Source organism: Convolutriloba macropyga, chromosome 13 (genome assembly GCF_964194025.1).
Source record: "Convolutriloba macropyga chromosome 13, txConMacr16.3, whole genome shotgun sequence".
NCBI classification, from domain to species: domain Eukaryota; kingdom Metazoa; phylum Xenacoelomorpha; order Acoela; family Convolutidae; genus Convolutriloba; species Convolutriloba macropyga.
The window spans coordinates 2565861-2584390 of record NC_134480.1 but is presented as its reverse complement, the minus strand read 5'-3'; the positions used below and the strand labels follow the sequence as shown (position 1 = coordinate 2584390).

At 32.2% G+C, this 18530-nt stretch overlaps 1 protein-coding gene across 1 annotated transcript in view; it reads right to left on the bottom strand.

Moving 5' to 3' along the window:
* LOC142351748 (WD repeat-containing protein 19-like) overlaps positions 1–16429 on the bottom strand; it is a 378166-nt gene extending 361737 nt beyond the window's left edge. The window contains exon 1 of the mRNA XM_075403894.1: positions 16419–16429. The gene's annotated coding sequence lies outside the window, so the exon portion shown is untranslated. The remainder of the gene's footprint in view (positions 1–16418) is intronic.
* Between the last annotated feature and the right edge of the window lie 2101 nt (positions 16430–18530).

Sequence of the window (18530 nt, the reverse complement as noted above, 5' to 3'; positions counted from 1 at the left end):
TGCCGCCTCTTCACTTGCCTATCAACGAGAGAAGTGCACATCGAAGTTGCGCAGTCATTGGGCACCGAGTCACGTCTAGCTGTATTGACAAGATTCATTGCAAGACCTGGCTACAAGAACATCATCATCAGTGACAACGGAACGAACTTTTTTTGGAGCAGCCAATGAGCTGAAAGCAGTCATGGACGAGTGGGACAAAGCTAACATTGAAAGTGACTTAGCACAGAAAAAGATTGGTTGGAAAACAATCTACCTGGAGCTCCCAACATTGGTGGAATCTGGAAAAGACTGGTTCAATGTTGCAAGAAGATCATGATCGCAATCTTGGACAACCGATGCCTTACCGACGAGGTACTCAGCACAACAATGTGTCTTGTAGAGCAAGCACTCAACGCAATACCCCTTACAGCAGAAAGTGATGAACCTGAAGATTTGACGGCACTCACAACGGATCATGTCTTGCTAGGACAAGAGAACGCATGTGCACCATTCATGCCATCCAGTGAGCGATACCAAAGTTGTGTCCAAAATTTTGTACACCCGAAATTTGGAAGGGAAAATTTGAGCAACCCGATGTTATGGCACATTGTTATGGTTATATCTAAGCTACTCATGGATTCACAAATGTTATGGCATCAGACCCACAAGTGTGGCTATTAGCATTCATATGGTGCAAAGATGGAAATCTTCGGTATTTTAATGTTTTAATATTTTAATAATATGTTAAATTTCTTAAATTGTTTATTTTATGATACTTTAGGTGACCATTAAAGGTCAAATACCGTACATTCGAGGCATTTTGAGCCTTGTAAAAACATCCGTGCTTATGTCAATAAAACTAAATATTGCCGTAATCTTCATTTACCATGTAAACAATGACCTTAATCATTTTCTTTATTACCCAATGAGAAACAAGTAGCGATGATCTTATAAATGATAAATTTTTGGTTATTTACTTTAACCCAATAGTTTGAAGAGTGAAACCGAATTGTATTGAAACCATTAGAAACTGTTATTTGGAGCAGTTGGCTCTCAGATTGACTAATTTTTGATTCTTCAACAATTTAGTCTTTTTTGATAAGTTTTGCTAGATCTTAAGATCTTGCGAGTTTTAAGTTATTTGAGCTTAGTTGACGGGAAGTTAGCAACATTACTAACACTGGCTGAAGCCTTACAAATTTCGACACGAGATTGAACATAGATTATCACTAAGGAATTTCTTAGCTTCAGTCAATTAAATTAAAGTTACATTCCCTTAATACGTCCGAGCGACCAATTGTTTCGATGAGATTGTTAGTCAATCGAACCCTGTGAAGAAACAGACCGGAGTAAAACTCGAGAACCAGGCTGTGATATATTGATTCCGCTGAGATTCTTGAGCAGCCGCAACAATTGTAAATTGTGCTACAATACAGGGTCTGCCGAAAACAATTGAGAAAGAGATTGAGAGCAAATTAAAACTTCTCCGGAAAAACTTCGAATCAAAATTAGCTACGCTATTTAAGAAAAAAGAAGAACCAGCATGGCGTAAACAACACTTCAGAGTTTCGAATTATAATCCAAGAAGTTCTAGAACAGCAAGAAATGGTAAAAATTGACATTGAACTTTTCTCCGGTTTTTGTACAAACGGTTTAAGCTGCAATTTAACTGAAGTACAGAAAGCTATAAGGTTGGGCGAACTTCCCTCCCAAACAGATACAATCAGAAGAAATAGACATTTGAAAATTGTAATGCGAGACAGAAATGAGAGAGAAGAAATCTTCAAATCTCTAAAACTGTCTCTCTTTAAAAAACTTAAGAAATATAGATGCCTCCTGCAGAAGAAAAGTCGTCTCCCATGACTACCCTAGAGAAACGAGAGAATTCATAAACAATGAAGCTATCAGAGGCACGCAAAAAGGACGGCAAAAATGCTGGGCGCTACATGTATTTCATAATAGGACCTGCATTAAGACTTGAAGTCCAGCGTAGAAAAAAAAGAAATACATACCTGGGCCTGAATCTGAGAATGACGGCTTCTGACTAAAAGGCTTGCTCAAGCTGCTCGTACTAAATGCAAGAAGCATAAATAATCTACAAGAGCGCCTGAAAATAGTTTATTTGTCTTGAAACAGTCAATTTATTTGCTACTACTAATCGAAACATCAATGTAACAAAGAACAAAAAAAATTAAGCAGTATCGAACAACGCCACCTTTACTAAAGTAGACATTCGCCACCTTTCAGATGCAATTCTGGAATCCCTGGTAGTTATTAAGCTAAACCAAACTGACCCAGCAGTAATAGCTCTTTTTTATAAGCCACCAAAAGGAAGCCTCTATAGATCTCAACAGTATTTATGCTGTTTTTTGCCTTCTATCAGTTTTCGCTAATCAAAAAACTCTTATAGCTGGTGATTTTAATTTATCCTGGATAGATTGAGACATATACCAATCAATTGATTCTTATGAAGACTGTTTTGTAAAGGTATCGACGCTAATTTCAAGCAATGCATTAGTTTTAACACCACCAAGTCATCCTGTTTAGAATTAGTCCGAGCCAATGATGAAAGTTTGATGCTTTTAATCAAAAGATTAGACATTTAGAAGACTAATCTGACCATTTTCCGGTACAAATCGAAATAACTGTTACATCAATAGAGCCTCTAAACAAACAAGAAGCATTTTTTTGGCAGAAATCAAGTAGTAAAGATAAACAATTTTTCGTTGTAGCCAAAGACCGTGCGCGGCTAGTAGAGCGAGGTTCTGTTCTCAGCATATTTTTCCGAAAGAACTTCCCTTTATTTTGCTTTATATTTTAACTTGGATGTTTGCCTACAACTTCTAGAAATTACTTTTTAATTTACTTAAACTCCAAAACGATTCAAGTTGACGACACAACTGGAAATTGACCAATGGGACGGTTCAAACTAAGCAACGCGATATGTCTTCATTTTTGAGGAGTAACAAGAATGGGATTAACTTCTGTAAAATCTTGTCGTCTTTGACTAGGGAGTGATTATTTGGTCGGATCTCAAATATAGCTGTAATTTTGTTTCTAAAGGTAAACTTAACAAGCAAGCGCCTTTGAAATATGAGCACCCAACATGACTAGACTAAAGCAACTTGAATGTTTTAAAAAAAAGATGTTTCTTATAATTCCTGAATAAAAAAGACGTACACTGAGCCCCTGAAAGAATATCGCGTTCTACCATTCATCAAAAAATTGTATTCAAAATATACTCTTCAATGTTAAATCTTATCATGTAGATATTGCTATGATTTCTGCGTTCTGCAGTTGTGACAAGATAGAGAAAACCAAAAAAAAGATTTAAGAAAGACAAGCAAAAAGTTTTGTCAACGCTACAGTGTAAACAAAGCCCATGAAAACTCTTTCGTGCTGTAGAAATGTCTAAACATTTACATCGGCACAAGCTAAATTGAAGATATTGACCACAGAAGAGTGAAAGCAGTTTAGGTTGTTTTTTTTTAATCAACAATGATTAATTCATTAAACTTCGTTCCATCTATATTTGCAGTTTGTGTTTCAAATATAGCTGAATGAGGTTATTTCTCTTGATTGGGTAACGGAACTATTTTTCTCCCATTCTATGTTTGTTCGGAGATACTCTATCGTTAATTGAAAACAGCGTTGATTCGATTTAAGAAAGAAACTCAATGTAATTCTTTCAGAATCACGCAACTTTGATTAAAAAAACCTAGCAAATTCGAATTCTGGTTATTAATTGCGTGAACGAGCGTGTTTCAACAAACGTTTTAGTGTCAAATAAAAAAATTCCAAATTTGCATTTGCAAAACCCATTCCGCTACAAAATTTTCTTTCTTTTTTTAAAAAAGCACGAAAGAATGAAGTTCTTTGTTTGTGATATAATTGAGCAGTTGAGCAGAAAGCGCCCGTCAAAAATCATGGCTTGTCGAAAAGAGTTTTTTTTGAAGTTGGACAGTTGTAGAGCGAAAATTGCCTAAATATTATTATTGTTTTTATTAATCTGGTAATGGCTTCAATTCAAATAGCAATCCGTTCCAATCAATTGATGAACAAAAAAGACATTTGGTTTTGACTAATTCTATCGTGTATATACAAGCAGTTGCATATTTAAACAGACGTGGAAAATTACATTGAGCACATTAATGTAGAGATGAACAAACTAACTTTCATTACAAACAAAACCGAATTAATCTTTTTCTCGCGCGATAATTCTGATTTCGGATCTATTTTTTTTTTACAAAAACGAAGTTCTCACAGCAGAAAAAAGTTGCAGATATCTTGGTATTCAAATTGACAGAAATCTTAGTTTCGATGAGCAGCTGAATAAAACCTTAAAAAAGATGGTTCATGCTATAAGATCAATTTACTTAATAAAACATCAAATTCCCCCGAACGGGCGCATTCTTCTTCTAAAATCACTTGTGCTTTCACATTTATCATTTTCTGCAATCTTTTTTCAAAATTTATCTGCAAAAAACCTAAAACGCCTTAACCGACAGATTAACTGGGGCATAAAAGTGTGTTTTCTACGCAAAAAGTATGACAAGGGGAGAGATCTGCTAATCCAGACAAACACCCTACCAGCTGAGCTAAAAATAGCAAAAATGTCGCTAATCAAATTTCATTATGATAATGGGCCAGAAAATTCTGAAAATTTTCATGGGTATCTGAATCTTCATTAAATACTCGAACAAAACAATTCAAAATTAGACAGAATGCCAAAACCAGCTTTGGAAGGAATTCGATTGTTCGTCAATGCGTACAAAAATGGAATAAGTTACCACTGTGGCCTCGGTTGGCAAAAAATGGAAAAATTTTCAAGAAAACGTTGAATGATTTCCTGCTCTCACAACATGAAAAAATTCCTTTGAATAGTAACGTAGGAGTTTTTAAATGTTATTTTTATTTTAAGGAAGAAAACAATCGGAAGAAAATTTTATAATGTGATTCTTTAAAAAATTTGTTGATGTTTATTACTTTATATTGTTTGAATGATTTGAAGTATTTTTTGTTTCAAGTATATTTAATCGTATGGTTATAATTTTAATTAACTTGTTGCAAAAAAATTAACATTAATTTCATATTTACATATTTACATAAATAAGATTAATTGGCTCTGTAAACCATTCAATTCCAAATTGAATGAAAAAATACTGGTGATCTCAGAAAATTACCGTCAAGAAAATATCTTACTAAATCTCCATTCAGTTTACAATGGATACAAACTTCAACACAAGTTAACAACAGAGAAAACTTGTCAATTGCTCAACGAGATTTCGGACTATATCTCGTGTTACCCATTTTTTGAATTTTGGAACGTTTTCAATTTTAATTTGAAAAATAATTCGTTTGTTCTTTTTTAGCTGCAGTTGACAGGTATTGAGACAGTATTTTCCAGCGCACGTTACAGAGCCTCATTGTTTTCACCAATGCTCATTGATAGTACTGTGAAGTCCCGCAGCATAAATTATCGAACATAGGTTTCTTCAAATCCAAAACAATTTCTGCATAATTTTCTCCAGTAGAACCAACACTTTTTGACATTTTTAATGATTTGTTCTCTTGATTTGTTCAGACACAATCAAAATGCAACTTGTTTTTATTTTTTTGGGCTGTCAGGGAAAAAAATCATTTCAAAAATACATATATTTATGGAATGTAACTGAACAAAAACTTTCAAAATTAGAATTATTTTGGATATAGTTACTTGGTGAATATTCAAATTTACGGTATTTGTTTTTTTTAAAGTTTCATAATTCTCCTAGAATATTTTACCACATTGAGCAAATTTAGTGTTTTTTTTCAGATAAATCGTCTTAGCTAGTCGGTAAACAACGGAGATTTTAAAAAGCAACATTTATTTCGAGCATTAACAGTCATTACTGTACGATCGAACAAATGATTCGCTGTTAATTATTTTTGTTTTGTTTGATTAGAAAGATAGAATTTGGCTTGCTTATTAATCAACGTTAAAACCCCCGGCAATGAATATTAATAATAGAGATTTTGAGGCAGAAAAAAACTGCTTTTTTAGAGCGCAAAACTCTTTCATTTGAGAAACTTTTTTTCATTTGATTAAAATTTTAAAGATTACAAAACTTATAGATCTTTCCTGCATAACTATTTCTTTATAAATCTGATATAAACGCAAGAATAAATGTGTGAAAATAAGAAAAAAGTTACGTCAATAAAGAAGAAATTTCTATAATATACATTCATTCATCAGTTTCAAATCCTCTAATCTGGAGTTTTTATTAAAAACTTAATCGAGCATAATTCATAACTTTTGAAGAGTAAATTAAAGTTTGTTTCTTTTTAATTACTGCTTTCATCATCGCAATTGTAACTCCAAAGCCCAGAAAACTAATTTTGTTTGCCTTTTCATTCTAGTCTTTCAACTTTTTCCGCCTGAGAATCCAACAAAATTTCTTTTTTAATAAAAAAAATTGACAGCGATTCGCTAATCTTAGATTACTATATCAATTTCGGAGTTTCATATTATTGTGAAATTTTTTGGAAAAAGCAAGACTTCTGTGGCAACTTCCAACAAAAGAAGCCAATTGTGGAATAAATTTTTGTTCTTACACTCTTTGTGATCTCTGGGTCATTACAATGCGGTTTTTTAAAATTTATTCCAAGATACAGAACCAATTTGATTGCATTCCAGAAAACAGTATTTTTGAAGTACCAAAAAATTAAAATAAAACATTAGAAAGACACAAAAAATCAAAAAGTTTAATACATAGTTCTAGCGTTTTTGTCTTCCTGTGGTCGTAAAATTTAAAATACTATTATGTAACATCTTTTTTATTTGCTAGAAAATTAATCAACACACTATCAAATTTGCAAAACTATAGCCTCAATGGAACTTTTTTTTGTATATCCAAAATCTTTCGCTTTTTGTCTTGTAGCTGAAAACCTCTATTGCAAAAAATAATGAACCCAGAGATAATCAATTTTTACAAGAAATTTCTTGAAAGGATTGTGACGAAAAATGAGGATATCACACAAAAACTGACCGTAGGTTTTGCTTTTCATTGGAGGAAAAACAAATAAGACAACTTACTACCTGCTTTCATTTGAATCACTCAGCAGAATATTAGCAGAACGATGCCAAGTTCAAGAAAGCTGTATTGGTAATTATTGCTTTATTAAAACGTTACCAAATTCAAAAAACCTTTAGACAAATTGCTGTATGGGATAGTAAAAAAAATCAGAGTTAACGTTGGTAGATTCTCAATATTTTGTAGCTGCCGATATATAATCGAGAATTTTGAAAAAGAGCTGCTGACTTTTAGAAGTTATTTTAAAATCTTTCAGCCCTGATAAATTATTTGGTGATCAAGTCTTCTATTTCTCTATTTCTTTGCTATTTATTTTCTAGGCACTTTTAGTTTTTTGAAAAAATACTACTCAATTTTTTGATATATCACAAATCAGTAGGTAAACAGGAAATAAATGTTTGAGATAAAAATAACAAAAACTCAATAGAAAAGCGCTTTCTTCGAAAGTTTTCATTTCATTACATCCTCAAATTGACAGGATTTATTACCTGTATTTACAATTTTATTAATTAATTTTTTAACAGAATAATAACAGATTTTAATAACAGATTAATAAATTCTTAAAGAAATAGCGTTGCCTAATTTTTGGACCCTTTATATGAAGTAAAAAATTGACTAGAAGGAAGATCATCAACCCCATCAAAAACAATTTCAATGAGTGTGAGTAGAAGACTTTAGTGCTACAGTTTAGACGAACAGACGCTCTCGCACAGCAAGTATATCTTAGCCCCTGCAAGATAGATTGAATTATAAGCCTTTTTGTATTCTCATTTGAATAATTTTCAGCTGCAAAATCTATTATAGCATCCTTTAATCAAATTCCTAACATTTTCGCTCATAAATTAACGAAAAATTTCTGAGTAGAAAAAAACTGATCTACTATACAGCTAAATTACTATAAATTGTCTTTGCTTGTAAATTTTTCTTGAAAGCGTTGTGTAATTAGACTGTGTTTTATAATACTAAAAATTTTCATGTCAAGTTTCTTTGAGCCAAAAATGAATGCTCGGAGCAAAAATGAAAATGTAGCTTTTTGTAAGATTTTTTCATCTAAACCAACCATTGGGGCCGCAAGCATATTCAACTGCATTTACAATCGCAGTTCTCGACTAAATTGGCAAAAAAATCACATATAGAGATGTCTTTCAGAGAGACATCGGAGACAAACTGAATATTTTTTTAAAGGAAATTAGCATCCTAAGAATTGAATATCAAGGAAAATCCTCATATACTCGAAAAAAAATTGAGTAGCTTTGAAGTCTTAAGACTGCTCCTTGATTTCGTTTCTGATGATAAAAATTTTTCAGAACAATTTTGTGATTTGAATTTGGGATTTTTAAGTTGTTTCATAGAGGAATTGAACGCGGTTGACAAGCCTTTAATCAAATATTTCCAAAGATTTCGGAAACCTAATTTCTTCTGGCTTTAATTTTGTACCATTGCTGTACTTTGTTACTCTTCTTTACTAATATTCGTGCATTTAACGGATCAGAATTTTCTTCTCAATAGAATCGCGAGCTGAACTTGTTGAACAAATTTGCTAGTCATCAAAAATGAAGGAAAAAACAGGTTAGACGACGTTTGAATTTAGTTTAAAATTTTTAAACAATTTTTCACCCGACATTTTGATTTTGATGTTTATAGAGGGAAATATATACAGTGCACAGTTGTAACTAATTGGCATCTAAGCCCATTAATACAATCGGGATGATTATTATTTATAAATTTGCTGCCTGCCGAACAAAAACGAACCCCTGCAAAATATTTTCTTCTAAACTGACTGAAATGAATTGAAAGTGGAAAACAAAACAAAAACGTGCTAAACTTTCCCAAAATGTCAGCTTTTTCTTACGTTTATCATATGTTTGAGACTTTGTTGGATTTAAGAAAAATGTAAACAAAAATTTTCTGTTTAAAATTGGAAACCAAACCTGCCTGATGCGGAAAAATAGACAAGCTCCCGGCCAAACTGAGATTAAATTTTTGTGGTGTCAAATCCTGCGTGAGATCAGTTTGGAGTCAAGGTAGCCAGCCACTGCGTTGGATCAAAGTTTTCCATATTGTTAAATGAGGAGGTTGTACTAGTATTGATATTCAACTAGCTTTGTTGTCTACTATGAGCTCTTGAAACTATTTGGAGAAAATTGTTTTCTATCCCGGGTCTTGATACCTGACATACCTCCCGTGTAGTGACCCAGCTCTTTGAAATTGGCCTTTCCTCCAATGGAAGTGTGTACTGAATACTTCCAGCTACGTAGTTGATAGGAAAATTAGATCCATTAAAGTGAGAATAGTGGTGTCCACTACTAAAAGCAACTTCGTGTCCCATTGCGTGAGTTCCAAGCTGAATCTCTGTGATTGCAATCTGTCCCTGACGATACCTGTCAAACTGTTGTCGCTGGTGCTCAATAATGTGCCATACAGTAATTAGTAAAGTGATCACAGAATCAGAATCAAACAGTCCGTTCGATAAATCTCGATTTCCTATCCGAGGAGTCTCCTCGGTGAACGAAACTGAGTAGAGAAGGTTATTATTTTGAACAGTGAAGCCCATTTTGGATTAAATTATAGAAGAGATTTTTTGTACGAAAGTGTTGAGATTGGAGCAAAGGGTGCTGTGGAGAACAAGGTAAAATTGTGGAAATCAATTTAGAAAGCAGAAAATTTTAATTTTTGGGAAGAAAAAACGAATGTCTAAATTAGACATAAACAAAAGTTAGAACCAAAAAAAAGTTTTTTAAATAAGAAGAATTTGAATGTCGGAAATCGATAGTAGGTTAAGGTGTTGATGAATTTTTGTATAATGGTGAGAAACAGTAACGATGTTGTTTTCAGAGAAATTGGATCAAATTATAATGGCTAAATTAACATTCTCTTTATATAGTTTGCTCTGTCCAATCAGAGAACAGTAACCAAAGATGAAAGATTTTACTGGAAAAAGTTTCCTTCAGGTTCAAATTTTTGGAAGAGCTGTCGTAAATCCACATCTGGGTAAAAAATACTAACAGGGTAGAAAATGAATGGTACGTACAGGTTACCGACCATGCTTTTGCTAAAATACTCTATTTAAGTTAAGATGAGGTTAAATTTTTTACCAAAATTTTTAAGCTCTGATAAATTTTTTCAGTTCGTTAAAATTCAGATCATTATCGGAAATTGTTCTATTTTTTGTCATATATTTGTATAAATGCGTTAGGTAAGTAAATTCCAAATCTGATTTGTTCTCCCATTACATTGTAGTTGTTGTAATAATTGAAAAACAATGCATTCTGTAGTGAAGAAGTTATTGTTATTTGGTTTGGAAGAGGAACAAAGATTGTTTGTGATATAATTCTGTAATGCTCCATTATATCCGAGACAAAATTCAAAATGAATAGCGTTTCGCAATTTGCAGACATGCAATTCTGCGGATGAATAGAAAGATTGTTTTGCAATAAACTCCTTATTTTCAAATTTTTTAATATAGAATGTCGCATATTCAAGGCTTTTACAAAATCGGGTTATTCTGCTGGATTTTGTGAAAATGTCCAAGAAATTGTAAAAAAGAATGAACTTACACATTTTTGTTTTACCTTCAATACCCCTAAAAACGTTTTCCATTTTTTGTAGGTGATTCTTGATCAACGTGTTTCTTAAATGAGCAAATTTTCACATACTATTCCATTAAAATTTAAAAAAATGTTAACAGAGGAAATGAGGTGAAACAAAAAGATACAGTTGGCTTTTACAACAAGTTCCTTAATAAGAAGTTCGAATGATTTCTTGTTTCTAATATAACTACGTTGACGTCAATTGTTTATAAGTTATCTTCTATTATAAAAGGAGTTTTCTTCTCTAATTTCTTAAATATTATTGTAAAAACACGTTTGATTGAAAAAATGACAAATTTAGTTCGTTAACAATAGCATTTGATTTCTCTAAGAGCACCAAAATTTGACAAACAGTTTTTATGAAAAGGTCTTTTTTGGGATGAAGTGTATTGTTTTGATTGAAATGTAACACAAATCAGCATTTTTTCTAATTTTCCTCTAAGCAATAAAATACATTTGAATGAGTATTTCCGATTTCCGAATTTGAATGCAATAGAGTATGGAACTTTGTGATAATCTCGTAGGATGTTCCGGAAAATTCTTTTTTGTAATGCTACTAAAAAAGAAATTACGTCTTTTCATTTTATAGAAATATTGAGTCATACAAGTTATTTTTGCGTAAAAAAAAGCAAAAAGTGTGTTCAATCTTACTTTGATTTCAGATACAGTGGCTCAACACTTTACCTGAATTTTGTTCAATTTATTATAGATAAAAACCAAAACAATGCCTTCTCTTGATAGAAACCTCCCTGTTAAAAGCTCAAGTGCAAGCGAAATCAAAAACAAATTGAACGAAGTGTTTGAAAAGCTTAATTTTGCTGCAAAAATAGGTTTAGCTCTTGGATTTTTTTTGCGAAATGTGAAAACAGATGGATAAAAATATTTTGATGCTCACGACAATAACACTTTTTTTGAGAAGTCTCATTTATTTTGTTCTAAAGGGAACTTAGTCTCACTTCAAGATAGAGCAGAAAAAACGGATTTGGTTGAGAATTGTGCTCAAGAAATAGCAAACACAAAAAGGTTGTATGCATGAACTACGAATGTGACAGTTTTCTGTGATATTCTCAACAATATCTCCAAGGGATGTTAGAATGGTGTTATATTTGAACAGTTGCTGAGAAGACCAGATGTAAAATGTCTTGTTACAAATGGATACGGAGAAACCTACAAGGTCTACCTTCGATTGTTTAAAGTGGTGGCTGTTATCTTGCATGGATCAACTGAGCTTGAAACAAACGCAGCGACGTCTTTCGGTTGATCTCCACGGGACTTGAAATAGCATTCGAGGAATGCCAATGGACCACCTTTTATTTGTTGAAAATGCTGTTAAACACAACCCAATCATTAATAACATTGACATAGAAGACGGGGATTCTGTTGTTGAACTTGCAAAAAGAAGCCGTGAATTGTATGAGAACAGCATTAATCTACTGCGCCACAACAACCACATTTTTATGTTAATGATATCAACACGTTTTTCAAATGATGCCGTCTGTTAAAATCCATATCTGGGAAAAATTCCTATCAGGGTAGAAAATGAATGGTACGTACAGGTTTTTGGACCATGCTTTTTACTAAAATACTCAATATAAGTTGAAATGAGGTTAAATTGTTTACCAAAAAATATAAGCCCGGATAAATTTTTTTCAGTTCGTTAAAATTCAGATCATTATCGGAAAATGTTCCATTTTATAGTCATATATTTGTGTAAATGCGTTAGTTAAATAAATTTTGAAACTGATTTGTTCTCCCATTACATTGTAGTTGTTGTAATAATGGAAATACAAAGCCCTCTGTTGTGAAGAAGTTATTTTATTTGGTTTGGAAGAGGAACAAAGTTTGTTTGTGATATAATTCTGTAATGCTCCATTATATCGGGGACAAATTTTTCAAAAGAATAGCAATTCGCAGTTTGCAGACATGCAATTCTGAAGATAAATCAAAAGATTGTTTTGCAGCAAACTCCTAATATTCAAATTTTCTAAAATAGAATGTCGCATATTCAAGACTTTTACAAAATCGGGTTATTCCGTTGGATTTTGTGAAACTGTCCACGAAATTGTAAAAAAGAATGAATTTACACATTTTCGTTTTACCTTCAATTCTCTTAAAAACCTTTTCCATTTTTGTTGGTGGTTCTTGATCAACGTGTTTCTTAAATGAGCAAATTTTCACGTACTATTCCATTAAAATTTAAAAAAATGTTAACAGAGGAAATGAGGTGAAACAAAAAGATACAGTTGGCTTTTACAACAAGTTCCTTAATAAAGAAGTTCGAATGATTTCTTGTTTCTAGTATAACTTAATATGACGCCAATTGTTTATAAGTTATCTTCTATTATAAAAGGAGTTTTCTTCTCTAATTTTTTAAATGTTATTTTAAAAACACGTTTGATTGAAAAAATGACAAATTTAGTTCGTTCACAATAGCATTTGTTTTCTCTAAGAGCACCAAAATTTGACAAACAGTTTTTATGAAAAGGTCTTTTTTGGGATGAAGTGTATTGTTTTGATTGAAATGTAACACAAATCAGCATTTTTTCTAATTTTCCTCTAAGCAATAAAATACATTTGAATGAGTATTTCCGTATTTGAATGCAATGTAGTATGGAACTTTGTGATAATCTCGTAGGAGGTTCCGGAAAATTCTTTTTTGTAATGCTACTAAAAAAGAAATTACGTCTTTTCATTTTATAGAAATTTTGAGTGATACAAGTTATTTTTGCGTAAAAAAAGCAAAAATTGTGTTCAATCTTATTTTGTTTTCAGATACAGTTGCTCAACACTTTACCTGAATTTTGTTCAATTTATTATAGAAAAAACCAAAACAATGTCTTCTCTTGATAGAAACCTCCCTGTTAAAAGCTCAAGTGCAAGCGAAATCAAAAATAAATTGAACGAAGTGTTTGAAAAGCTTAATTGTGCTGCAAAAATATGTTTAGTTCTTGGATTTTTTTTGCGAAATGTGAATACAGATGAATAACAATATTTTGATGCTCACGACAAATAACACTCTTTTTGAGAAGTCTCATTTATTTTGTTCTAAAGGGAAATTAGTCTCACTTCAAGATAGAGCAGAAAAAACGGATTTGGTTGAGAATTGTGCTCAAGAAATAGCAAACACAAAAAGGTTGTATGCATGAACTACGAATGTGACAGTTTTCTGTGATCTTCTCAACAATATCTCCAAGGGATGTTAGAATGGTGTTATATTTGAACAGTTGCTGAGAAGACCAGATGTAAAATGTCTTGTTACAAATGGATACGGAGAAACCTACAAGGTCTACCTTCGATTGTTTAAAGTGGTGGCTGTTATCTTGCATGGATCAACTGAGCTTGAAACAAACGCAGCGACGTCTTTCGGTTGTTCTCCACGGGACTTGAAATAGCATTCGAGGAATGCCAATGGACCACCTTTTATTTGTTGAAAATGCTGTTAAACACAACCCAATCATTAATAACATTGACATAGAAGACGGGGATTCTGTTGTTGAACTTGCAAAAAGAAGCCGTGAGTTGTATGAGAACAGCAATAATCTACTGCGCCACAACAACCACATTTTTATGTTAATGATATCAACACGTTTTTCAAATGATGCCGTCTGTTAAAATCCACATCTGGGAAAAATTCCTATCAGGGTAGAAAATGAATGGTACGTACAGGTTTTTGACCATGCTTTTTACTAAAATACTCAATATAAGTTGAAATGAGGTTAAATTGTTTACCAAAAAAATATAAGCCCGGATAAATTTTTTTCAGTTCGTTAAAAATCAGATCATTATCGGAAAATGTTCCATTTTGTAGTCATATATTTGTGTAAATGCGTTAGTTAATTAAATTTTGAAACTGATTTGTTCTCCCATTACATTGTAGTTGTTGTAATAATGGAAATACAAAGCCCTCTGTAGTGAAGAAGTTATTTTATTTGGTTTGGAAGAGGAACAAAGTTTGTTTGTGATATAATTCTGTAATGCTCCATTATATCGGGGACAAATTTTTCAAAAGAATAGCAGTTCGCAGTTTGCAGACATGCAATTCTGCAGATAAATCGAAAGATTGTTTTGCAACAAACTCCTAATATTCAAATTTTCCAATATAGAATGTCGCATACTCAAGACTTTTACAAAATCGGGTTATTCTGTTGGATTTTGTGAGAATGTCCAAAAAATTGTAAAAAAGAATGAATTTACACATTTTTGTTTTAACTTCAATTCTCTTAAAAACCTTTTCCATTTTTGTTGGTGGTTCTTGATCAACGTGTTTCCTAAATGAGCAAATTTTCACGTACTATTCCATTAAAATTTAAAAAAATGTTAACAGAGGAAATGAGGTGAAACAAAAAGATACAGTTGGCTTTTACAACAAGTTCCTTAATAAAAAAGTTCGAATGATTTCTTGTTTCTAATATAACTACGTTGACGTAAATTGTTTATAAGTTATCTTCTATTACAAAAGGAGTTTTCTTCCCTAATTTTCTAATATTATTGTAAAAACACGTTTGATTGAAAAATTGACAAAAATAGTTCGTTCACAAAGAGAATTTGTTTTCTCTAAGGGCACCAAAGTTTGACAAACAGCTTTTGTGAAAAGGTCTTTTTTGGGTTGAAGTGTATTGTTTTGAATGAAATGTAACACAAATCAGCATTTTTTCTAATTTTCCTCTAAGGAATAAAATACATTTGAACAAGTATTTCTGTATTTGAATGCAATGTAGTATTGAACATTGTGATAGTTTCTTAGGATGTTCCGGAAAATTCTTTTTTGTAATGCTAATAAAAAACACATCATTTCCTTTTATAGAAATATTGAGTCATACAAGTTATTTTTGCGTAAAAAAAACAATATTTGTGTTAAACGTTACTTTGTTTTCAGATACAGTTGCTTAACACTTTGCTTGAATTTTGTTCAATTTATAATAGAAAGAAACCAAAACAATGCTTTTTCTTGATAGAAATCTCCCCGTTAATAGCTCAAGTGCAAGCGAAATCAAAAATAAATTGAAGGAATTGTTTGAAAAGCTTAATTGTGCTGCAAGAATAAGTTTAGCTCTTGAATTTTTTTGCGAAATGTGTATACAGATGATTACCGATGTTATGATGCTCACGACAACAAAACTCTTTTTGAGAAGTCTCCTTTTCTTTGTTCTGAAGGGAACTCAGTCTCACTTCAGGCTAGAGAAGAAAAACGGATTTGGTTGAGAGTTTTGCTCAAGAAATAGCAAACACAAAAAGGTTGTATGCATGAACTACGAATGTGACAGTTTTCTGTGATCTTCTCAACAATATCTCCAAGGGATGTTAGAATGGTGTTATAACTGAACAGTTGCTGAGAAGACCAGATGTAAAATGTCTTGTTACGATTGGATACGGAGAAACCTACAAGGTCTACCTTCGCTTGTTTAAAGTGGTGGATGTTATCTTGCATGGATCAACTGAGCTTGAAACAAACGCAGCTACGTTGTTCGGTGACTTTCTCCACGGGACTTGAGATAACATTCGAGCAATGTCAATGGACCACCTTATATTTGATGAAAACGCTTTAAAACACAACCCATTCTTTTATGACATTGACATAGAAGACGGGGATATTGTTGGTGAACTTGCAAAAAGAAATCTTGAGATGTATGATAACAGCATTAATCTACTGCACCACAACAACCACGTTTTCTATGGTAATGATATCAACACGTTTTTCAAATGATGCCGCTGTCTTCACTGTGATACTTTAGTCAAGCATGCTGGTAATTTAATATGACGTCAATTGTTTATAAGTTAACTTCTATTATAAAAGGAGTTTTCTTCTCTAATTTTTTAAATATTATTGTAAAAACACGTTTGATTGAAAAAATGACAAATTTAGTTCGTTCACAATAGCATTTGTTTTCTCTAAGAGCACCAAAATTTGACAAACAGTTTTTATGAAAAGGTCTTTTTTGGGATGAAGTGTATTGTTTTGATTGAAATGTAACACAAATCAGCATTTTTTCTAATTTTCCTCTAAGCAATAAAATACATTTGAATGAGTATTTCCGTATTTGAATGCAATGTAGTATGGAACTTTGTGATAATCTCGTAGGAGGTTCCGGAAAATTCTTTTTTGTAATGCTACTAAAAAAGAAATTACGTCTTTTCATTTTATAGAAATATTGAGTCATACAAGTTATTTTTGCGTAAAAAAAGCAAAAATTGTGTTCAATCTTACTTTGTTTTCAGATACAGTTGCTCAACACTTTACCTGAATTTTGTTCAATTTATTATAGAAAAAACCAAAACAATGCCTTCTCTTGATAGAAACCTCCCTGTTAAAAGCTAAAGTGCAAGCGAAATCAAAAATAAATTGAACGAAGTGTTTGAAAAGCTTAATTGTGCTGCAAAAATAGGTTTAGTTCTTGGATTTTTTTTGCGAAATGTGAATACAGATGAATAACAATATTTTGATGCTCACGACAAATAACACTCTTTTTGAGAAGTCTCATTTATTTTGTTCTAAAGGGAAATTAGTCTCACTTCAAGATAGAGTAGAAAAAACGGATTTGGTTGAGAATTGTGCTCAAGAAATAGCAAACACAAAAAGGTTGTATGCATGAACTACGAATGTGACAGTTTTCTGTGATATTCTCAACAATATCTCCAAGGGATGTTAGAATGGTGTTATATTTGAACAGTTGCTGAGAAGACTAGATGTAAAATGTCTTGTTACAAATGGATACGGAGAAACCTACAAGGTCTACCTTCGATTGTTTAAAGTGGTGGCTGTTATCTTGCATGGATCAACTGAGCTTGAAACAAACGCAGCGACGTCTTTCGGTTGATCTCCACGGGACTTGAAATAGCATTCGAGGAATGCCAATGGACCACCTTTTATTTGTTGAAAATGCTGTTAAACACAACCCAATCATTAATAACATTGACATAGAAGACGGGGATTCTGTTGTTGAACTTGCAACAAGAAGCCGTGAGTTGTATGAGAACAGCATTAATCTACTGCGCCACAACAACCACATTTTTATGTTAATGATATCAACACGTTTTTCAAATGATGCCGTCTGTTAAAATCCACATCTGGGAAAAATTCCTATCAGGGTAGAAAATGAATGGTACGTACAGGTTTTTGACCATGCTTTTTACTAAAATACTCAATATAAGTTGAAATGAGGTTAAATTGTTTACCAAAAAAATATAAGCCCGGATAAATTTTTTAATTTTTTTCAGTTCGTTAAAAATCAGATCATTATCGGAAAATGTTCCATTTTGTAGTCATATATTTGTGTAAATGCGTTAGTTAATTAAATTTTGAAACTGATTTGTTCTCCCATTACATTGTAGTTGTTGTAATAATGGAAATACAAAGCCCTCTGTAGTGAAGAAGTTATTTTATTTGGTTTGGAAGAGGAACAAAGTTTGTTTGTGATATAATTCTGTAATGCTCCATTATATCGGGGACAAATTTTTCAAAAGAATAGCAATTCGCAGTTTGCAGACATGCAATTCTGCAGATAAATCGAAAGATTGTTTTGCAACAAACTCCTAATATTCAAATTTTCCAATATAGAATGTCGCATACTCAAGACTTTTACAAAATCGGGTTATTCTGTTGGATTTTGTGAAAATGTCCAAAAAATTGTAAAAAAGAATGAATTTACACATTTTTGCTTTGCCTTCAATTCTCTTAAAAACCTTTTCTATTTTTGTTGGTGGTTCTTGATCAACGTGTTTCCTAAATGAACAAATTTTCACGTACTATTCCATTAAAATTTAAAAAAATGTTAACAGAGGAAATGAGGTGAAACAAAAAGATACAGTTGGCTTTTACAACAAGTTCCTTAATAAAGAAGTTCGAATGATTTCTTGTTTCTAATATAACTACGTTGACGTAAATTGTTTA